This window comes from Oryctolagus cuniculus, chromosome 16, assembly GCF_051225735.1.
Source record: "Oryctolagus cuniculus isolate XC-2025 breed Fujian yellow rabbit chromosome 16, ASM5122573v1, whole genome shotgun sequence".
Classification (NCBI taxonomy): domain Eukaryota; kingdom Metazoa; phylum Chordata; class Mammalia; order Lagomorpha; family Leporidae; genus Oryctolagus; species Oryctolagus cuniculus.
Genome location: NC_142882.1, coordinates 46,014,668 through 46,036,842, shown reverse-complemented (window position 1 = coordinate 46,036,842; position 22,175 = coordinate 46,014,668). Strand labels below are relative to the sequence as shown.

Here is a 22,175-nt window from a genome sequence, read left to right as displayed (position 1 = left end):
GGAACCTCTACCCTGTGGCCTGGTTTAAAAGTTCTGACTCCCACATTTCCTGAGCTCTGCATCCCACCTGGGAAGAGACTGGCTATGAAATCAGACGTTTCTGTGTCTAAGTCAGGATGGAGCAGCAGTGCATGTCTAAGGCATTGAAAGCTTCTCAGGGTGGGATTTGAAGCAGGAGGTTGGACACTGTGGGGTTACACACATCCCACATGGTGATGCTAAGGTTCCAGGCCTACCTCCACTCTGAGTCTAGCTTCTTGTGTATGTAGTCCTGGGGAGGCAGCACATGCTGTCTCAACTGGTTGGGTCCCTGCCACCCATGTGTCAGACCTCAATTGAGTGCCCAGCCCCAGTAGTGGCATTTCAGGGGTGAATCAGCACATGTGTGATATCTGTGTCTATTTCCCAGAAATAATATTGTATAAAAGTCTGTAGAGGGAAATTTGAGATGTGGGCTGCATATCATTGACAAAGTGGTAATGGATAGGTTTTGGTTTCCAAGATGGCTGGAGTTGCTAGGTTTTAGGCATAAGGTACAAATGACTTGCTGCCTGGAGACCCCAATTGTCTGGAAACCATCCAGTGAGACCCTACATATAAATCAGTTAGCCTTTGCCAAGAAATTCATGAGAAGTGCTTAAAGGTCTGTTCCAAGTGCCTTAGCCTGTGTTAGAGCAGCCTCAAAAAGGAATTAGGATTCAGCCCCTTTGAATTATCTATGGAAGGCCCTTTCCCAATTGGGCTGGCCCCTTGACCTGCCAAAGGTGGGAAATGAGAACAAGACAACACAATGAGGACAGGTAGTGGCTGCTCTCATCTGATGTGCACCTCAGACCTAGTCTCACCTACACAGGTAGGCAGCCCACCCCCTTGATTGTAAACTGAGCTCTCTTCAGGAGCAGTTTAACTCCTTCTGGGCAGGACCACACTTGGCGCTGTTTACCACTGATTGTTCTCCTAAACTTCTCCATGGGACTCCTTGCAGTCACCACAGCTGAGAGCAGGGAAGTTCCTTGTCTCTCCTGCACCCCGGATGGCTCCTTGGAGAGCCCCTGTCAGACCTCAGACTGCTGCTCTACAGGGCGCCACATTGAATGTCAGGTGAGGATGCCTCTAGACGCCTACCCTGTTGCCCACAGCTTCTGGGGGCTACACCCGGTGTCTGAAGTCCTTTGTTGATGTTGAGTAGGAGAGTGTCTCTCCACCAGCCTGGGCCATGTCCAGGATCAACAAGAAGTAGTTACAAAAGCATGACTTTGTGCTTTCCCCCCAGAGTGGGAGTGAAATGTCCCAGGGGGCACCTTGTAGCCTAATGTGTAGGATTTGGGCGAAGTGGGGAGGGGAGATGTGGAACAGGGGCAGGGATTGTAAACTGCCTAGAGCTTGTTTTCCTGATGTGCCCGGGGAGCAGAATTTTTTACACTGAACTCAGAGTGGCTGGACCGCCACAAACCACCACCGAAGCAGCAAGAAGCCAGTTTGAGTCAGATCTTGCAGACCTGAGCTAGGCTTTCCTCACAGCGCGGTGCAGTTCTCCGCCAGGGGAGGAGACGGCCGCCATTTGCTGAACTGAGGAAGTATGAAGATTGGCCCGGGCGGAAGCAGGAGGGGCCCTCTGGTCTGTGGCTGGCCTTGGCCATGCCCTTCCCCCTGCTGCAGAAGCCCAGGCAGATGATGGGGGTAGTTTCGCTGGGGGAACCCTTCTTCCCATGGCCTACGTTTCACTAGGTTATGTGGGGACGCCTGAAGCCAGTGGACCCTGACTGCGGACCCCGAATGTGCTGCCTCCCAGCGTCCCTGGCGAGTCCCGAATGGTCCACAGCAGCGGGTAACGGAAAGAGGAGGCCGCCATGACGATGGCGTCCTCTCCTCCCCCCCGGGCGCCATTTTGGAAACATTTTCTTCATCAGGCGTCCTTGGAGGTATCCGAAGCTTTCCCCCTAAATACTTTATTAGAAGTTTCTAACAGAGTAGTTGGCATTTACAGCCCACACGCAGGCCCCCAAGCTGGGGCACTCCCCGCACCCCTCCCCGCATGGCGCCCGCAGATGAGGGGCTGGGATGGCAGCTCCAGGTGGCTTCCTGGGCCGAGTCCCGCGGCTGCTGCTTGCATTGCTTTACCCTCAGCACCGCGGTCGATGGGGGCCTTTACACCCCAACCCGGCTTTGGGGACTGAGGTCACGGTTCTGGATTCCTGAAACTGCTGCTGCCTTGCGGGGTCCCTGGAAATGTCAGTTGCCAGTGGCCTGCACCGATGCTGAAGCAGACGCCCCCTGGCGGTCGAAAGCTGGTGGCGGACTCTGGGCTCAGGACCTTCATGTTGTGTGCCCAGGGAGCATGGGGTTGCTCTCTCCTGTGCTCCTGGGCGCTGGAAGCCTCTTTTGGCATCCCAGACGCCGAAACCGCCATAGCGCCTTTGTGTCTGCAGTGCCCACGCCTGGCACCTGTCCCCGGCCTGCGCCACCCCCGGACCACTGGTAAGTGCTGGCCGACCTGCTGGGCTCTTCCTGCACAGTTGCCGTGGGGCCGGGCCGGCAGTCACTTCCCTTCAGGGATTGCAGGGCCTTCCTCTCTGCAGGCAGGTATAGACCCCTGCTGGCTGGGAGAGAGGTGGGGTTTTCAGGTGCTGACTGGAGGCCTGTCTCTCCTGTGGCCAGGTGTGCAGGGAGGATTAAATGAGAGGCTGGCTGTCTGAGGAGGGGGCTGGGTCTAGAATGAGGCCCTGGGAGAGGGTGGGGCAAGGGCTCAGCCGGGATTCCAGAAAAGCTCTGGCCCCTCTCAGCAGCAAGCTGGATTGGGTGGGCGTTGCCTACTTTAAGGGAGGATCTGCTGTTCCCAGAGATGTGGGGACATGCAAGCAAAATGGGCACAGACGTTTAGAGTGGCAAGGAGGCCAATGCGTGGTCTCCATCAGACCTTCCATATTACAGAGGGTAAAGCAAGGCTGTGGGATGGAGGTGCTCTGTCTGGGTGAGAGCAGAAAGAGGCCTGCACCTGGTGGGCGTCTGGATAAACACCCCCCCCCCCCAGCAGAGCCTGGTTGGAAGGCCTCACTCTCCTCCTCTCTGGGCAGTGAGCTCTTCTTGGGAAGGGGCTGAATTAGAGCCTCTGAGGCCCACCTGCTCTGGGGCTGCTCCCTGGGAGGGTGGGGACGAGGGGAGGGGACTGCAGTTGGCTCTTTGTTTTTCTTAAAGCAGTGGTAGACTGGACATTGAGTGCTGGGCCTACTTTGAATGAAGAGACACAATGAAGTGTATTTCCCTGTAGACATGGGACACTATGAAATTGGTGATGAGCACTGACAGGGTGAGCTGACTGCCCTGATCTGGGGTCAGGCCATTTCATTCCCTTGGTGGCTCCTGACTCCCGGGGGAGGTCATGGTGTTGATGGTGGGCTTGGTGGAGGCCCTGGCTGCCCCTCAAGGGTGCGTGTCTGGATCACAGCTACCTCTTCCCCAGCGCCTTAGATTGAGCCCTCCACCTCCCCATTATGGTACTAAGGGAGGGCCTCCTCAGTTTGGATCCTACATACAAAAAGGAACCCTTATTTTTTTTTTCCAAGTAGTCTGGAGCAGTTTAGGGGACAGTGTGCCACAGCACAGCAAGTGGACTTGACTTTGGAGCCCCCTTGCTGATCTTTTCTCAGCCCTGGCATTGCCCTACTTTCACTTTAGGGGTCCCCTTTCCTTTATAAGCCATGGAAGAGGGGGAGCAGGAAGCATCTTTATTGTCTGTGTCAGGGCTGTGGTTGAACAGCTCGTGACAGGCAGAGGACTGGTTGCCAACAGGGCCCAGCCCTTTCAAGCTTTCATTTCTAAGTGAGGCCCTTTTGATCTTATGGCTGAGGTCACGGTGGACTCAGTAGAGAATCCCAAAGTTTGTGTTGCTAGCAGCAGACATCTTTCTCTTTGTCATCTGGTAGGTGTGAATTGGTTCTTAGGTTCTCCAAGGCCTGTTGAAACACGAGGGTGTTTTCCTCCTATAGGTTCCCGGTTACAACTTGTGGTTTCAGTCTCATCTGAGTTGAAGTCTTGGCCCAGACGTGTGCTGGCTGAGGTGTTGTTGGCAGGACATTTTACTATCTGTGCAGGTGAGTGGTCTTTTATTTGGGAATAAAAGTGGGGTGTGAGCATTGTGTTTTGTGGTTGGGACATCAGAGTATCAGAGTGCCTGGGTTTCATGTGTATCACCTTCCTGCTAAAGAGATCCTGGGGGGTTAAAGCTCAAATGCTTGGGTTACTGCCACCTGTCAGGGAGATCTGGGGTGACTTCCTGGTTCTTGGCTCACCCCTGGTGCCATTGCATGTGTGTGGGGAGTGGATCAGTGGATGAATAAGCAACTGAACTCAAACACACGGAATGTTCCTTTGCCGGGAATCCATCTAATGGTTTCCCCTGACCGAGGACTGAATGCTGGTGTTGTCTGGCTTGCTCATTTCCCTAATGGTGTGTTTTAGACAATATGCACAAGACACAGGGAAGATGGACTAGAAACTACGAACTCAGTTGTGGGGAGCAACTCGGACTAGACTAAGTTACTGGAATTAAGACTTATTTTATGCATCTGCTCTCCCACAATATGGCGCTGGGAGAGGAGAAAACAGCTTCTACACAGCTGCCTCCAGTTCAACCAATAAACTGTGGGACCTGCTCCTGATTGGAGGAGAGCAGCGTACTCGGCGTGTGGGTAGCAGTGTTGGGATTGGCAGAGGAGGACTATAAAGGAGGAGAGAGACGGCATGCACCAGGAACATCTAAGGGGAACATCTAAGGGGAACACCTGTGCAGCCCCCGAGAGAACCGGCTGGTGGTGTGCCGCTCCCCTGCGGAAGTGGGGAATGTGGCAGGGGGAACCGCCCTTCCACGGAGGTGGAAGGGATGGTAGCCAACCCGGGAAGGACCAGCAGCCAACCCGGGAAGAACCAGCAGCAAACCCGGGGAGGGCCGAGCAGACGAAAGAACAGCGCAGGGTCCTGTGTCGTTCCTCCACGAAGACGGGGAGCGACATAATGGTGCCGTGACTCGGATATGAAGCCTAGGCAGGGTTTAGTGTCGTTCCTCCATGAAGAGGAGGAGCGACACTCAGTAGCTAGAGCCTGTTTATTTAGAGACAGACCTGAGGGCCCACTACTAGCGAGGGTCGGGACACGTTCTGGTAGAGACTGGGGCTTATCTAGCCTGGGTACTTTTGGTTCGGGCTGGGCAGGGATTAGACAGAGCTGAGATGGTTTGCCTTGGCTTTTTCAACCTTCCAGAGTGCTGGGGATAATGGTTGAACTCTTGAGGCAGTGATGTGGCTGTAACACGGCATCTCTTCTGCCCATGATGTTGCTCAAGGTCCTGTATTGCTACTCCCAGGACAGAGAGAGAGATGGGTGCTGGTGTCCTATTGGCCACTTCCTGCTGATGCAGGGCTGTAGTCCAGAGTGACTGGAGAAGAAGATCAGTCTTGTGATGTTCCTGCGGGATGTCTTGGGATCTAGCAGTCACTGGTTCCTGTGAGCACTTTTGAAATGTGTAATTATATATCATAAGAATAAAGCACCGTGATTATGAGGGAAAAAGAAAGTAGTAGAAAAGTTACTCAGAGTGGCAAAGATGGCTAAGATGTGGCAAGGGTATTGTAATGCATTCTTACATTTCATTAGCATGCTTTTCAATGTGCTCAATAGCATCTCTCACAGCACCTGACTGACTGGTGTACAAGCCACACTCTTTTTTTTTTTTTTTTTTTTTTTTTTTTTTTTTTTTATGGAGTGGACAGTGAGAGAGAGAGAGAAACACAAAGAGAAAGGTCTTCCTTTTCTATTGGTTCACCCCCCAATGGCCGCTGGGGCCGGCGCACTACGCTGATCCGAAGCCCGGAGCCAGGTGGTTCCTCCTGGTCTCCCATGCGGGTGCAGGGCCAAAGCACTAGAGCCATCCTCCACTGCACTTCTGGGCCACAGCAGAGAGCTGGAATGAAGGGGAGCAACTGGGACAGAATCCGGCGCCCCAACCGGGACCAGAACCTGGTGTGCCGGCGAGCAGGTGGAGGATTATCCTATTGAGCTATGGCGGCACTGACCACAAGCCACACTCTTTACCCAGAGGCAAAGTCCTCCTTTTATGGAGCTGAGGACGTCTAAATCCTCAGTGATTTTGCAGGACCACTGCTGACAGGACTCTACCTGGTCTTGGAAGTGAGACAGGTGTGGTGCTGGGTCATTTATGTTTTCTTTGAGAGTGAGACATAATTCTTTGTATTTCTTTGTCTTGTCTCCTGAAATTGCCAGTCTGGCTGCTCCTGGCCCAATCCCTGGCAAAAAACACCCAACAAGAAAGAAGGGTTGCTAAGTCCAAGTCACTCTTGACATGGGGTGTTTGAGGTATGGGACATCAAGTCTGGTTGAGAGTATAGGAGAAAGGGTGAAATAGGAACGTAAGAGGACACATGCCTGTCCAGTTCATGGGAAGACAGTTGTACAGCTGGATGCCACAGAGCAAGAATGCTTCTATTTATGGTCCCCCGCATGTTCACCAATGCATCCTTGGGCTGGGTCCTGACAGTGATGGTTCAGTTAGAGTGGGAGTATTTGCCTTTGTGGCTAATTTCGCTAACCTGTGGGAGTAGGGGAAGGAAATGGAGGAAACAGGGGAGGCTGGGAGAGTAATCGTCCAGTTATAGAGTTTGTGGGACAGTGATCCTACTTCATGGAAAAAGGGAAGGGAACACGTAGGATGCATTTAAGGGCTTGACCTGTCAGCAAAGCACAGAACATGCCTTTGATAGGTAAATAAGGTTGGTTGAATTCTTCCTGTTTTGGGGAAAGTACAGGGTATCCCTTCAGTCCTGTGTCCTTTGTCCAGACTGGCTGGGAAGTGGGAAGAGTATGTACAGATCCCGCATGAAGTGATGGTGGGGTTATGTTCAAAGAAGAGACGAGAGGAAGCATTGATGAGAGCTGTGTAGAGGCTTTGGGAGGATGTGAGAGATATATAGAATTGGGGACCACAAAAAGGGCAGCAGGTTAGAAGCAGCACACCGTAGTAAAGCATGCAACCCAGAAGAGAGAGAGTGCTGAGAGAAGTCTTCTGCTATGGGTCCATTCGGTTTGGCTGGTTTCTGACAAAGTCTATGGCTAATATCACAACAAAAGATAGCATCGCGGTACAGTGCTTTGAAGCGAGAGATGTGAACAGAGGATAAAAAAGGGTATCTGAGTGGGGTGAATTCCTAGAGATCGCCCTGGAGCTGAGGGTCCAGGAGTTGGAAGAGTGGTCTGGTAGAGTTGGATAGCACTGCCTTACTCTTAGAATTACTTGGAGGAATCTGTAGAAGTGGCAGTGGCTTGTGGAGACGGTTTTTGCAGTAGTGGGGGAGCCGTGTCCACCTGAGAGTTGTGGGACCTGTGGGGTAGGGTGTGCTGTAGAGGTGTTACTAATTGTAATGGAGTGAATGTACAGTGTGGGTGTCTCCCGAGTTTAGCAGTAGTGGTGGTATGTTGTGAGTGTTTGCTGTCACGCATTTCAACAGGGCTCAAGGGTGAATTGCCGGAGCATAGGGAAGAAGGAACACACGGACACGACACTGTCTTCCCAATGAAAGGCTTTTTATTGCTCACTCCAATTCACACTAGGGCTTTCCCACTGCAAACCAATCTCTGTAGTTATGTTCATTACTCCACACATCATAACACACACCTGGCATCAAAGCAATCTCAAAGGCAGTCCAACTGTAATAATATAAGTACAGCGAAGCAGAAGACATTCTTAATCATAGGGTCGAGGCACATTCCTTCCTATTACATATGGCCAATATCATTATAAATGCTGCGTTCTTAAGGTTCCTATCACATTCCCAAAAAGTGAAAGTTCAAAATCCAGAGTCCAGAGTCTCATTACCACTCGGAGAGATGGATCTCAGAACAGTCACTTACAGGCATGCAGTAGTGGGATGGCTGTCACTCTGAGCAGAAGCCCGGAGTTCCCAGGGGAATGACAAGGTAAGGAGTTGGAGAGGTCCCCTGCTGAGAGGTCTGGTCCAGCTGTGTGGTCAGGTCAGGCAGCAGGCTGATAAGGGGTCCAGGCGAGGCGGTGGCTCCACTGGAGTTTGGTCCTGTAGTCTCCGTGTGTTGCTTAGCAAGGGGGCTAGTGAGCTGGCTCTTAAGCTCCATGTGTAAGGAGATCCAGAGGTTCACATGTACTGGGCCCTTGATCGGTTGTCATCTTGTGCCATTACGGATCCATGTGTAACGGGCTGCCTATTCAGCTCTGAATGTGTGAAGATCCAGAGGTTCACAGTCACCGGGACCATGATCCTTTTATCCTTGTCATTATGAAGGGAGAGTCTCCAGGAGCGGTAGGGTGTCACCAATCAGTTGTGCTCCCTCTGGGAGTTTCCCGGGGTGCCACCAATCTGTTGTTTAGGACAGGGTGTATCTGCAGTATTCCTGGGGTGCAGCCAATCCCTGTGTGAGTAGGAAGGTAACTTGAGGTTGTCGTCTGTAGCGTACAGGTTATCAGACTGCCCAGGGATGTCTGTTCAGTCTGATGAGGAGCATCTTTCTGGCAAGTGCTGAGCTTGACATAAGTGATGTCATCAGCTTCTGGCTTAGCATAAGTGACTCCATTTTTATTTCCTATTTTTGCTTGTTTGTGGGCAGCAGTAAGCTATAACTCTTTTTTGGGCTACCAGTGGCTTTCTCCACAGTCCAGAGCCTTTTATTCATTGGGTGGGCAGTGATCTGTGACTCATTTTTGGGAGTCCTGTGGGATTCTCCTCAGTGGTATCCATAGCACTTCATTAGAGTCTGTTGCATTTCTGGGTGAGTGCTTACCTCAGGGCCAAGCCGTGCTAAGGGCTGTGCTGGTGTTTGCTGTGGGTGTTTTGCCCGAGTGAGGCAGAGGAGGTGGCAGGGCCTCTGGGGACAGCAAGCCCGGTGTTGGGGAGAGGAAGAGGAGGGATCTCTGCTGAAGGGTGGGAGCACTCATGGGGGAAGCAGTCAGGCTGGGTAGGAACACTGGGCTGGAGAGTGGTGGTCTTGGGAGCTGAGCTGAAGGGAGTGCACCCAGCATGCTGGGAGTCTGAGCAGGGGTCAGCTGCCATTGAGTGCAGTAGGATGCTGGTCAGGTGTGTGTGAGTGGGGAGCAGGGCTTCACTTGGGAGCCTTGGCTCAGAATCTTCCTCCTTCAGACCTCAGACTCTTTCCAGTCTCACCAGGACAGTCACTCCCCAGTCTCCACTGTGGTCTGTGTCTGCAGTCCACAGCAGGAGATTTGGGGGTCACTACCGAATAACTTGTGGGCCCTGGGTCACCAGGCTCAGTTCCTGTAGGAAGCAAGCCCCCAGCAGATCAGGAGCTGTGTCTCATGTGTGGACACTCAGGGCTGCTGCCTCCTGAGTCTCTTGCTGTTGTCCTGTGGGCCATTTGGCATCTGTAGTCTGGACGTGGAGGCATGAGAATGACCTGAATGTGCAGGGTTTGTGGAGAGAATGACGGGAGGAACAGACTCAAGTTTTTGGTCTTCGTCCACCTGCTGTATTACTTAGGGAAGGACAAGTGTCGATATTAACCAAAGTACAGGGTGCACTTGGAGGAGCTAGGCCATGGAGGGAGCTGGCTGAGGAGCAGGGCTGGGTGTATAGGAGGGGCAGGGGGTGAGTGCTGGGTGTGCATCCTGTTGGCGATGCGTGACTTCCTCTCATAGGGTTCTCCCTGAAGGGCTGACAAGAACATGGCTGCGCTGCCCTTGTGCTCTGTGATTCTTCCATATCCTTTTGTTGTGCTGAGAACCCTGCATGGGAAATCTGCCATCTGAGGCTCATCTGCATCTCTAGAATTTCTAAATCTTAAAAAAAAAAAAGATTTATTTCTTATTTTGAAAGTCACAGTTCCAGAAAAAGGAGAGACAGAGAGAGCTATCTTCCATCTGTTGGTTCACTCCCAAGATGGTGGCAGTGGCTTCCCTGGTCCAAGCTGAAGCCAGGTACTTCTGCTCAGTGCCCTGTGTGTGTTGCAGGGGTACAGGTACTTGGGCCATCTTCCTCTGCTTTTTGCAGACCACTTGCAGGGAGCTGGATTGGAATTGGAGTAGCCAGGACAGGAACCGGTGCCCACATGGGATGTGAGGGTTTGCAGGCTGTGGCTTTATCCAGTGCACCACAACACGGGCCCCGTTTCCAGAACTTCTTCATCTCCCCGCCTCCTGCTTTTTCTGGATCCTGGATGGAAGTCTTTCTTTGTTGTCCAAGATGACTGCCTCAGTCACGTGAGCACTGGTGTTGGTTGAGTGTCCCCAGTGTGCTTTCCGCGGTTGTTCTGACAGCACGAGAGGACAGATTGCATTTTTGATTCCCTGGGAAGATTATCCAGGGTGATCTCATACCTGTGAAGGAGGGTAGTGAACCAAGGTTTAAGTCAGCAGGCTGTAGTGAATCCTCTTTTGTCCTGTGGCCATCTTTAGAATGTTTTTGGGGAAAAAAATTGACCTGATCCTCAGCAGTATTCTTAAACTGCTTACATATATAGAAATGAAGTGAGTTTTCATCTCTGTAATGGGGAACCTGTTTATAAAGGGGACATGTATTTTTATAGAAACAGATTTGAAAGTGCCCAAGTTAAGCATTGTGTATTTGTATGCAGTTAATATTTAGAATATATCTGTTGCAATTTATATGGTTAACATTCTCATAGATGGGGCGTGCACTGTGGCTCAGTGGGTTAAATCCCTGGCCTGCAGTGCCTGCATCCCATATGGGTGCTGCACTTCGAGTCCAGCTCCCTGCTAATGTGCCTGGGACAGGCAGCCGAGGATGGCAGAAGTCGTTGGGCCCCTGCACCCATGTGGGAAACCTGGAAGGAGCTCCTGGCTCCTGGCTTCATGTTGGCTCAGCTCTGGCTTTTGCAGTCATTTAGGGAGCGACCTAGTGGGATGACCTCTCTCTCTTTGCCTCTGCATCTCTTCATAACTCTATCAAATAAACCAAATAAATCTTTAAAAAAATATTACCCATAGGAAAAAAGTAAAGTGGAAGCTCATTTCACCAGTGCACCTAATAATTTCGCATTCTTGGTCAGAATACAAAGTAAATTGAGGATGTCAAGGTACAGATGGTTAAGCCTCCCCTTGGGGCAACCCCATTTCTTATCTGGGTGCCAGGTGAAGACCTGGCTGCCCTGCTTCTGATCCAGCTCCTCTTGGATGCACTGAGAGGGAGCATTCGGTGACTTGAGTCCCTGGGCCTCTGATACCCACATGGGAGACGCAGATGGAGTTTCTGGCTCCTGGCTTCACCTGGTCCTGTCTTGGTGGTTGTGTGCATTTGGGAAGTGCACCAGTTAATGGGAGACTTCTCTCTGTGTGTCTCTCTCTCTACCTTTCAAGTAGGTGAAAATAAGTAGACATTTCTTTGACTGTATTTTATCTTATTATTTGGAGGTTTGCAGTTTTATTAAGAAAAAGATGAAGGCAAACCAAACTGAAAGGCGGAGTCTCCATTCAGCAGCGCCTGAGTGTACCGGACACCCAGAGTGGCAGATAGGGTTGCGAGTGGGCTCCGTGCTGTCCTGTTGACATATGAATGCCCTGACACCCGGGCCCAGCTGCCTGTGTCCTCCCTCAGCCTGTACGGCTCATTGGGATCAGTGGGAGCGGACAGCAGGCTGAGTAGTGCACAGGCCAAGGAAGGCAGTCTGGGACCCTGATTGAGACAGGATGGTGAGGGTTGTCCAGCCATGGGAATGTTGTTAACGTAGCTGAGCTGCATGCTCTAAAATTCTGTGTTTTGTGGACTCTGCTCGATTAAAGGAAGCAAACAGGTGTTGTATCAGGTCTGGCCCGCAGGTGCTGGGATAGTGACATCTGGGGACATCTCCGCACTGGCATGGGTCTGCCGTGCATCCTGGAGACTCCTGTCCAGGCCTTGGGTCTGTGGATCTTTCGCCACTGTCACTTCTGCTCCAGCCTCATTTCTCTGCTTACTGAGCCTTGATGTCTCACGTTGTGGCTCCCTGACTGGAGGGCACACCTTTGGATCTTCTTGATGGCAGCCTGAGAGGGGCTGAGCTATTTTGCATCCTGGGAGGCATCTCCGTCCAGGCTCCCTGCTCCTTGGCAGCACAACCTACCTGCTGGGGGCCCCCTTCTGCTTCTCCCTGGACAGCCTGACCTGCTCTCCTCCTGGCTCTTACTGCCCAGCCCCCTACCCCAGGATACCTTCCCATGCCCCACGGGTGACACCTGATCCTGGGTCTCAACCCACAGTGTCATTCTCCTGTGGTATCCCATTGTGGGACAGACTCTGCAGCTGTGGTGGAGGGCCCTGAATCAGCGACTGTGTCAGTGTAAAGGGAGACGATGTGTGTGACACTGAGTGAGGCAGCCAGGGCCTGAGGGGACCTGACATTCACCTGGACTTGATTAAGATCCTGACCGTACATCAGCTCACCCCACAGGAGCTTTCGAGCAAACCACCCAGGCCAGGCATAAAACAGGGATGCAGCCCTACAGCCACAAGGAACTGAGACGGCAGCACACCAGATGGCACCATGTAACCTCAGGAGAGACCTTGAGCCTGTAGCACTCAGGCTCCTGACCTGCAGATGTGGCGAGAACCTGGGACTTCCAAGTACTTGGGCCATTTTCTGCTGCCTCCAGACACATCAGCAAGGAGCTGGATCAGAAGTGGAGCATTAGGGACTTGAACTTGTGCCCATTTGGGATGCTTGCCAGGCAGGTGGTGGCTTTACCTGCCATGTCACAACATTGGCTCCTGGATTTTTTTTTCTGAGTGTTAGGTCTTTGTTTTTTTTTTTTTTTTTTTTTTTTTTTTTAAAGATTTATTTATTTATTTGAAAGGTAGAGTTACAGAGAGGCAGAGGCAGAGAGAGAGAGAAGTCTTCCAACCACTGGTTCAGTCCTCAGATAGCTCCAACAGCTGGAGCTGGGTCGATTGGAAGCCAGGAACCAGGAGCTTCCTCTGTGTCTCCCATGCAGGTGCAGGGGCACAAGGACTTGAGCCATCATCTGCTTTCCCAGAGAGCTGGATCAGAGTGGAACAGCTGGGACTTGAACCGGTGCCCATAAGGGATGGTGGCACTGCAGGCAGTGGTGCAGGCTGTTGGATTTGTTTTTAAAAGCTTTGTTGCAGGAGGGTTTGTGGCCCAGGAGGTCAAATTGCCAGCTTGGATGCCTGTATCCCCCATGAGGGTGCTGGGTTTGGCTGCCAGTATTCTGCTTCCAATCCAGCTTCCCACTGACGTGTCTCTGGGGGGGCACAGGCAGTGGCTCGAGCACTTGGGTCCCTGCCACCAATGAGAGCTCCGCCTCTCTTTGTGCTTTTCAAGTCAAATGAAAATTGATGAAAAAATTTAAAAAACAGTTTCTTTGTCCACTGAGTAAAGATTGTCCATGGGGCCCTGGTTCCTAGCTGTGGAGATTGTGACTCCTTAAGGGACACTGTGGTTGGCCCAACTGGGAGGTGCTCCTGGCTTGGGTCAGGTGGTTGCCAGAGATGCTGCCCCTCACCCTGCAGTGCCCAGAGTGCCCCGGAGCAAGAACAATCTGGGTCCAGTGCCTAGGGGAGAGCCCCTAGGTCTGGGGTACAGGAGTGGAACCAGGAGATTAATGAGGAGCTGGAGAGACAGGGTGTGATCTGCACTCTGCCATGAGAGGTGACGTGGCTTTATGTGGATTCCCTGTCCCATGCCTCAATTTCCCTGCTACAAAATGGGCATAGTAGCCCCCTCCTCATTTTTTTCAGGATTGCAGAAGGTGATTCTGTCATATCCTGATACCTGAGTCTCTGCACCTGTACCCTCATAGCTGCTGCGGCCGCCGTTACTGAGTGTCAGTGCATGAGGACAGGGAACTGGGGCGGGATCTCCCTTCCCAGCATCCCTAGAACTTCACCAAGGTCATCTTATCTGGGTCCTTGGTTTTTAGGGCTTAGGATTGCATGAGTTCAGACCTGAGTGTAACCTGAGCTTGTGGGGAATCACAGGGTTAGGACTGGTCCTGTCCATGGTGTGATCACCCTGGACTTTCATCTTTGTTGGTTGGCCCTGCAGGAAGTGAGCAGAGGGGTGGAAAGCCCTTGCTCCCCACCTCCACCTCCTCTGTCCCCCGAGTTCACTGGGCTTGTTCCTGCGGGGAAGCAAATGCCACACTGCGGGGCTGTGTCTGCCTTCTTAGGGAGATACACAGCCTTGTCCTCTCCCACGCAGCAGAAGCACAGAGACTCCTGCTCCGTCAGCTGTGACTCATACTAGTCCGTCTCTGTCCACTGCCCTTGTCCCTTCCTCCTGGCCTCTGACAACTGCCGTTGTGCCCTGAGCCTCCAGGGCATCACCACTTTGCAGATTCCACATGTGAGTGAGGTCATGTGGTGTTTGTCTTTCTGTGCTTGGTTGATTTCACTTAACCCAGTGATTTCCAGATCCTCCCATGGTACCACAAATGACAAGATTTCAACCTTTTTTATAGCTGAGTAGTATTCCTATGTGCACACGTACCCCTTTTTTTCTTTTTCCATCCATGGCGGATGGATGTGTAGGTTGTTTGCATGCCTTAGCTACTGGGAACAGGACTGCAGTAAAATTGGGGGCACAGATCTCTCTTCCACAGACTGACTTCCTTCCCCTTTATTGTACACTGGCAGTAGGGTTGGTGGAGTGGATGGTAGGTCTAGTTTCTGTTTATTGAGCAACTTCCTTACTCTTTACCACATCTACATTCCCACCCACAGAATGCCAAGTGTTCCCTCCCCTCCACACACATCCTCACTAGTTATCGTTCATTCCTTTGGTATCCTATTGTGGTTTTGCTTTGTATCTCTCTGAGATCAGTGATGAGCACTTTTGTCCCGTATTTCACATTATAAGTAGTTCCCTTGAGTGCTGTGGAACAGGAGAATCACTGACATGTCTTACTTTAAGGAATGTCTATTTCCGAGGCCAGCACTGTGGCGCAGCGAGTTGATATCCTGGCCTAAAGTGCTGGCATCCCATGTGGGCGCTGGTTCGAGACCTGGCTTTCCATTTCTGATCCAGCTATATGCTATGGTGTGGGAAAGCTGTAGAGGATGGCCTAGTTCCTTGGGTTCCTGCACCCACGTAGGGGACCCAGAGGAAGCTCCTAGCTCCTGGCTTCGGATCGGCGCAGCCCCGGCTGTCGCTACCAACTGGGGAGTGAACCATCGGATGGGAGTCCTTTCTTTCTCTGCCTCTCCCCTCTCTGTGTAACTCTGATTTGCAAGTAAATATATAGATCTTTTTTTTTTAAAAAAAAAGAAATGTCTATTTCTAACTGAGACTCTTAAGTCTGACTTATTTGTTGTTTCTTGTTTTTGCTGTTTAGTTGTTTTTATGTTGACTTTACTAACAGCTATGTCAGATGGATGGCTTGTAGACTTGTTTCTTTGCTGTACAAAAGCTGTTTAATTTGGTGAAATCCCATTTGTCTGCTGGTTGGCTTTGTTTCCTATGCTCTTGGGGTCTGATCTAAGAAATCCTTGCCCATGGCACTGTCCGGAAGCAGTTCCCCTGTGTTTTCTTCTAATTGTTTCAAAGGCTCAGATCTTACATTTCAGTTTGTCTTCTGTTTTCTTTACTTTTCACAGATTTATTTATTTATTTTAAAGTCAGAAGTACACAGAGAAGGTTAGGCAGAGAGAAAGTAGTTGTCCATCCACTGGTTCACTCCCCAGATGGCCACAATGGCCATGGCTGTGCTGATCCAAAGCCAAGATCCAGGAGCTTCCTCCAGGTCAGCCACGAGGGTGCAGGAGCCCAAGGACTTGTGCCATCTTTTACTGCTTTCCTGGACCACAGGTGAGAGCTAGATTGGTAGAGGAGCAGCTGGGACTACACCAGCACTCATCCGGGAAGCTGGTATTGCTGACGGAGGCTTTACCCGCTATGCCACAGCACCGGTCCCTTCATTTCTTTTTTGAAACCAGTATGAATAACCCACAGCATTGATGAGTATGTTCTGTGCTCATTGGTACCATGTTTTCTTCTAGGTGCATTTCATTTAATAAATTTGTTCTTCCCAACAGTGGTATAGGTTCTGTGTTGCAGTTGAGGCTCCCCAGGCACAAAGCCTAAGCAGTGCAGAGGCCTAGTGTCCCAGAGCAGGATTTGGCCTCTGGGCTGTAAGTCAGGGACTGCCACTGAATCCAGACCTCATGTTAACTGCCCTGGATGGTGAAGATACTGCTCTGTCTCTCCCCTCTGCCAGGCTCTGTGCTGTGAGATCCTCTTCCAGTCTCCAAGAAGACCTTGACCTCATCATCCTTCTGGCCCTAGGGTGGTCAACTGGCATGATGTCCACACAAGTGAAGGAACAGTTGCTTCTGGATCACTCTGATCACTTTCTGTGGACAGGTTTCTTGACCTACAATTGACAGAACATGATGTATGTCCTCTTGTGTCCATGTCAGTGACTTTAATATATGTATAGGCTGTGTAGCCATCAGCACAGTGTAGCTGTGGAACATTCCCCAAACACTTAAAGAACCTCCTGCCTATTGGCACTCAGTTCTCAGTCCCGCCTCCAGGCCCTTGAGACGCATGTCTACTCACTTTCACAAATGTCCCATGCGTGTTGATAGTGTCACGGTGTATGAGGCCTTTGCCTCTCTCTACCTTCCCAGAGCCACATGTCTTCAGGGCTCCCGAGTTGGATAGGGAGTGTCAGAACAGTATGCCCTTCTGTGGGGTGGAGAGTTGTCTATATTGAGGACAGACCATATGTTTATTCGTACATCAGTTGCTGGCCATTTGATGGCTTCTACTTGCTGGTTATTATGAATGATGCAGTTAGGGCATTCTAGACTCGCTTTTGAAAAATAGAATATATGTATGGTTATTCATAATTGACACATATAATTGTACATGTTTATGGGGTACAGTGTGGTATTTCAGTGTAAATATATGGTATATAATGATCTGATCAGGTTAATTAAGATATCCGTCACCTGAAACATACTCATCATTTGTGTTGGGAACATCCAGAATCTCCTCTACTAGCTATTGTGAGGCACATAATTAATTACTTTTCCATTGGTTACCTCACGGTGTGGCAGAACATTTGACATTGCTCTTCACAGTGAACTGTGCTCTGTACCCGTCCACCATCCTCCCTCCACTCCCCCCTCCCCTTTCCAACCTCTGGTAAACTCTGTTCTATTTGCCTACCTCTGTGAGATCAACTTTTTAGGATTTCATACGTAAATGGGAACATGCAGTAGTTTTCCTCCTGCGATTGATTTGTTTAACTAATACAGTGTCCTCCCTGGGGCCGGCACTGTGATGTAGTGGGCTAACCCTCCCCATGTGGTGCTGGCATGCCAAATGGGTGCTGGTTCATGCCCCAGCTGTTGTTCTTCCAATCCAGCTCTCTGCTGCAAAAGCAGTGGAGAATGGCCCAAGTGTTTGGACTCCTGCACCCACCTGGGAGACATGAAAGAGGCTTCTGTCTCCTGGCTTTAGATCGGCTCAGCTCTGGCCTTTGTACCCATTTAGGGAGTGAACCAGTGTATGGGAGACCTTTGTCTGTTTCCCTCTGTCTGTAACTCAACTTCTCAAATAAATAAAATCCTTCTCCCTCCGAAAAAAACCATACACAAACAGAAGAACCCACAATACCTTCCAGGCTCATGGATGTTGCTGCAGATGACATGGCTATGTTCTTTTTTATGGCTGAGTATTATTCCATTATGCATATGTAACCAGGTGTTCTTTATCAATTCATCTACCAGTAGAGTGTCTAGGTTGACTCCATACCTTGGCTTTCATGAACAGTGCTGCAGTAAACGTGGCGTGCAACTATGTTGTCCACATTTGGTTTCCTTTCCTTTGGATGTATACGCACAGACAGATTGCTGGATCATATGGCAGTTCTATTTCTGGTGTTTTGGGAAACACCACAGTGTTTGCCACAAGGGCTGCATTGATTGACATTCTTGTCCAGAGTGTGTGAGAATTCCCCTTTCTCCATGTCCTTGAATTTGTTCATTGTGTTTTTTTCTGGTCAGACCTGGGAGAGAGAATCTTTGATTGAGGTTTTGAGTTTCAAGTCCCTGATGATTAATATGATTGAGCATTATTTCATGTAGTTTTTGGCCATTTGTATATCTTCTTCTGACATGTATCTACTCAGATAATTAGCTCATTTTTAATTGCATTTTTGTGGGGGGACTTTTGGGTTGAGTTCCTTAATCTCATCAGGGGAACAACTTGCAAATACTTTCTCTTATTCTTTGAAGAATGTCATTGGTATTGTGAGAGGAATTGCATTGTGTCTATAGTAGTTGGACATTTAAAAGTTCTAGTTCTTCAAATGCATGACCATGGGATGACTTTGCACTTTTTAGTCATCTCTTCAATTTCTGTCAACTCCTTGTTCTACCACTGGGTTGCCCTCTTGATCTCTTTTCATCTGATTTGTTCCTAGGGTATTGAAATGCTATTGGTTTTTGTAAGTTGATCCTGTATCCTACACTTTTATTGAATTCTTTTAACTCTTTGATGAAGTTTTAAATTTTCCTATATATAAGATCATATAGATTGCAAGTAAGGACTATTTGACTTTGTTGTTTCCAAACTGATGCTGTGATTTTTTGCTCTTGCTAAATTGTGCTGGGTAGCACTCCCAGTTGTGTGTTGAGGAGAGTGGTAAAAGGGATCCATTGATTGGACAGGAACATGGTGTTTGATTTCCATGCATTTGGCTGATATCTACAATTCCTCTGGTTGATTACTAATATTTTATTCCATTATGGCCTGTGAAAAGGTGATTTTGATTTTTTAAAATGAGTTGAGGCTTGTTTTGTGGGCGAATGTAGGGTCTCTTCTGGAGAATGTTCCACGTGCTGAGGGGAAGAATGCATATTCTGCAGTGCTCCACAAATGTTAAGTCCATTTGGTGTGTAGTGCTTCTTAAGTCTAGTGCTTCTTTGCTGGTTGTCTGTCTAGATGATCTGTCCATTGACAGGTGGGATGTGGAAGTCCCCAGCTCCTATTGTTGTGGGGTCTCTACCTCCCTTTAGAACCAATATTGTTTGTATTCCATGCTTAGGTGGTGTTGTTTTCAGGTGCATGTATGTATTTCCAGTTGTTAGATGCTCTTTCTGACAGATTCTTTTATCCTGATGTAATGTGTGTCTGAAATGGGTTTCTTCCAGGCAGTATCTTGAGTGTTGGTCTTTATCCACTCAGCCAGTCTTTATCCTTTAAGTGGGGAATTTAACCAATTTACATTCAAAGTTGTTATTAACAGATAACAACCTATGTCTACCTTGACACTTTTTTTAGGGACAAGTATTTTCATTTATCTTGAGTATGAGCTAGGTGCTGAGTCCGACAGTAACTCTTCATATCTCCATTTGGACAACTGCTTGATCTTTACAGTGGCTGCACCATTTCACATTCTCAGCATCAATGGGTGAGGTCTGTTTGTCCATATCCTTTACAACTCTGGTTCCTCCCCATTGTTTAAACTCCTGCCACTCAAGTGGGGGAGAGTTGGTGTCACATTGTGGCTTCCATTTGCTTTTCTCTGGGGCCTGAAGATGTTGGGCAACTTTTACTGCGCTCATCTTAGAAGAAATGCATATTCAAATATTTGACGCATGGTGGTTTGGGTTGTTCATTTTCATATTGTTCAATTGTAAGTGTTCCTTATATTTGTGGACAAAGGTTTTTATCAGATAAATGCTTTTAAAATATTTTGTCTGAATCTGTGTGATCTTTTTTTCACTTTGATAATGTGTTTCTTGAATCAGAAGTGTTTGCGATTTGGAGAAATTACTGATTATCTTTTTATTATGTATCATAGTTGTGATAATGTATCAAAAATCTGCGGGTCACTCAAAATTGTCAAGATTTTGTAAGTTTTCTTCTAAGTGATTTATATTTTTGACTTTTAACATTTATGCTTAGATGCTTTATTTTGAGTTATGTTTAAGAGTGGATGAGGTGAACATGTAAATGAGAGGCCTGGAAGCTCATTTTCTGCTGGGCCATTAGGTATTTAGAGCATCATTTGCTGTGTTTGTAAGTCTGCCCAGGATGCTCCCTTCTCTGGGCCTTCTCATGTCTCCTGCGCAGATGCGCAAGTCTTCACGCCTGATCAGGGGTGAGTAGACAGAAAGGACCTTCTCTTTGTTTACTGATGTAGCCCAGGCCCCCATGTGCACAACAACCTCTACATCACCACGGAAATACAGAAGACCTTCCAGGTCCAGATGTCGGTCTTCCTGGTTCTGCTCTGTGAACTTGAGTCTGGCGCACTGGGGAGAGGGAAATCCTGGGTGACAGAGCTCTTGCTGGTGCACACATGTCTGTTGGACCCATTTCAGTCCACCTGTAGGCAGGGCAGCTGGTCCCCAGAGGTCAACAGTGTCCCTCAGTTCATCGGTATCACTGTGTTCTACCTGTGGGCTCTCAGGGACTGCGAGGTTCTTCATCTGTAAGCCAGAACCACACGGCAGTGGAAGATTATGAAAGCCTGGGGTGCACTTCCCTATGGAAACACAGCCTGTTCCAGAGGACATGGTCACTATCCTTGGGACATCCTCTGTGTCTCCATCTTCTCAGCCAAGACCACCCATGTCTCCTGCACACCAGGCAGTCTGGGTTACATGGGGTCCTGGACAAGGCCCCTCAGTCTCCAGTGCAGTAGGCAAATCCTTCCTCTACTTTAGGTACCAGTGACCCATTTTTGAGCACAGGGCCAGAGCCTGTGACTGCTTCTGTGTGTGTATGATGCTGGACCTGATCGTGTGCCCTCAGTTAAGAATCACCCAATGCCTGTGCACACTTCATACTGGAGCTGTGAGCTCCCAGTGTGTGCAGGGAGGTGCACAACATCGCATTACATGACGCGGTGATGGCTGTGGCAGAGCTGCCTTCCCATTGCACAGATGAGGACACTGAGGCTGCGGGGACAGCACCCCCGGCAGGTCCGTTCTGTGACCTCTGAGTCTGCGTCCCTGAGCATGAGGAAGCGCTGCCCCAGCCATGCCAGCGTCTCCCTGTTCCTTGCTTCCCTTGGCCTTCCCAGCATGTGGTGCTCTTTGTCCAAACGGGGAATGTTGGCTCTGCCCCTGGGGAGGTGCCCGTGTCCTCTGCAGAGGATGCAGGTCCCGGGCATTGGAGCCATGGTGCAGGGAGAGTGGGGTGGGGAGGGCACGGCCTGGGGAGCTGGCAGGGTGCAAATTGTACATTCCACAGTGGGTAACAACTTACATTTTATTGAGGTTCAGGGACAATAAGGTGGAGAAAAGGAAGAGAGTGGGGAGGAGTAAAGAGAAATACAGGACGACGGGGGCGGGGAAGGCCAGGTGTGGCACTGGGGCTGCAGCAGAAGGGACTTGCGGAGCTGGGGCTGAGGCCGGGGCCAGTGCTGCGTCTGGTGCCCCTGCAGCGTCCTCGGCTTCAGCTGCTGTGTACAGTCCTGGCTCCAGGCCCTCCATCCCCAGAGCCTCTTCTCTCAGGGCCTCCCCTGAGCCCTGCTCGGCCCCCGGGGACACAGCTGTCCCCCGCGCATCCTTGTGGTGGCGCTGATCGATGGAGGACCAGCACTGCTCCAGCGGGGGTGTTGTTGGGAGATCAGGGCTCTGTGCCGCCCCAGCCGTGAGGTCAGGTGCCAGGCCCGGCCCTGACCCTGGGTCACGACTGACACAGGCGAAGTCAACGGGCCCTACTTCCTCCGCTGTGAGATGGGCATTTGCGGAGCCCCTGGGCTCTATCTGGGCTCTGACCAACAGTGTGTGACTGAGGGGGACGTCCAGTGGTTTCTGTGTGCCGGGGAACGCCCGGTACGGGGGCTTCGGAGCTGTGGGCTCGTTTGACCACTCCCCCACCACACACAGGTCATCAGTGAAAGGGGCCTGACACACGTCCTGCCTGCTGGCGATCCGCAGCCTTCTGTGCATTGCCAGGCGCGAGGCTGACCTGTCCTGGCCCTGGGAGACAAGAGCAGAGAATGGCAGGTAAGAGGCAGTCCCTGGATCCCTCCGCGGCCAGGAGCTCTGGGCCTCAGGCTGCCTCCACCTAGGACTTCCAGCCTCCCTCCTCTGAGAGGGAAGTGGCCCCTTGCCCCCCACACCCACACCCACACCCACCCCCAGGGGCCTATGGGCTTCGGGTGGGTTCCCAGTGGTGTCCTGGCCCGCAGAGACCTGTCC

The 22,175-nt window shown here is 50.5% G+C and overlaps 1 long non-coding RNA gene across 1 annotated transcript; it reads left to right on the top strand.

The window, feature by feature from the left end:
* The first annotated feature begins 937 nt into the window (after window positions 1-937).
* LOC149121723 (uncharacterized) lies at window positions 938-16,811 on the top strand. Its single transcript, XR_016223095.1, has 3 exons — window positions 938-1,101; window positions 3,987-4,091; window positions 16,223-16,811. It is a non-coding gene; the product is annotated as an uncharacterized LOC149121723 (long non-coding RNA).
* Window positions 16,812-22,175: the final 5,364 nt, after the last annotated feature.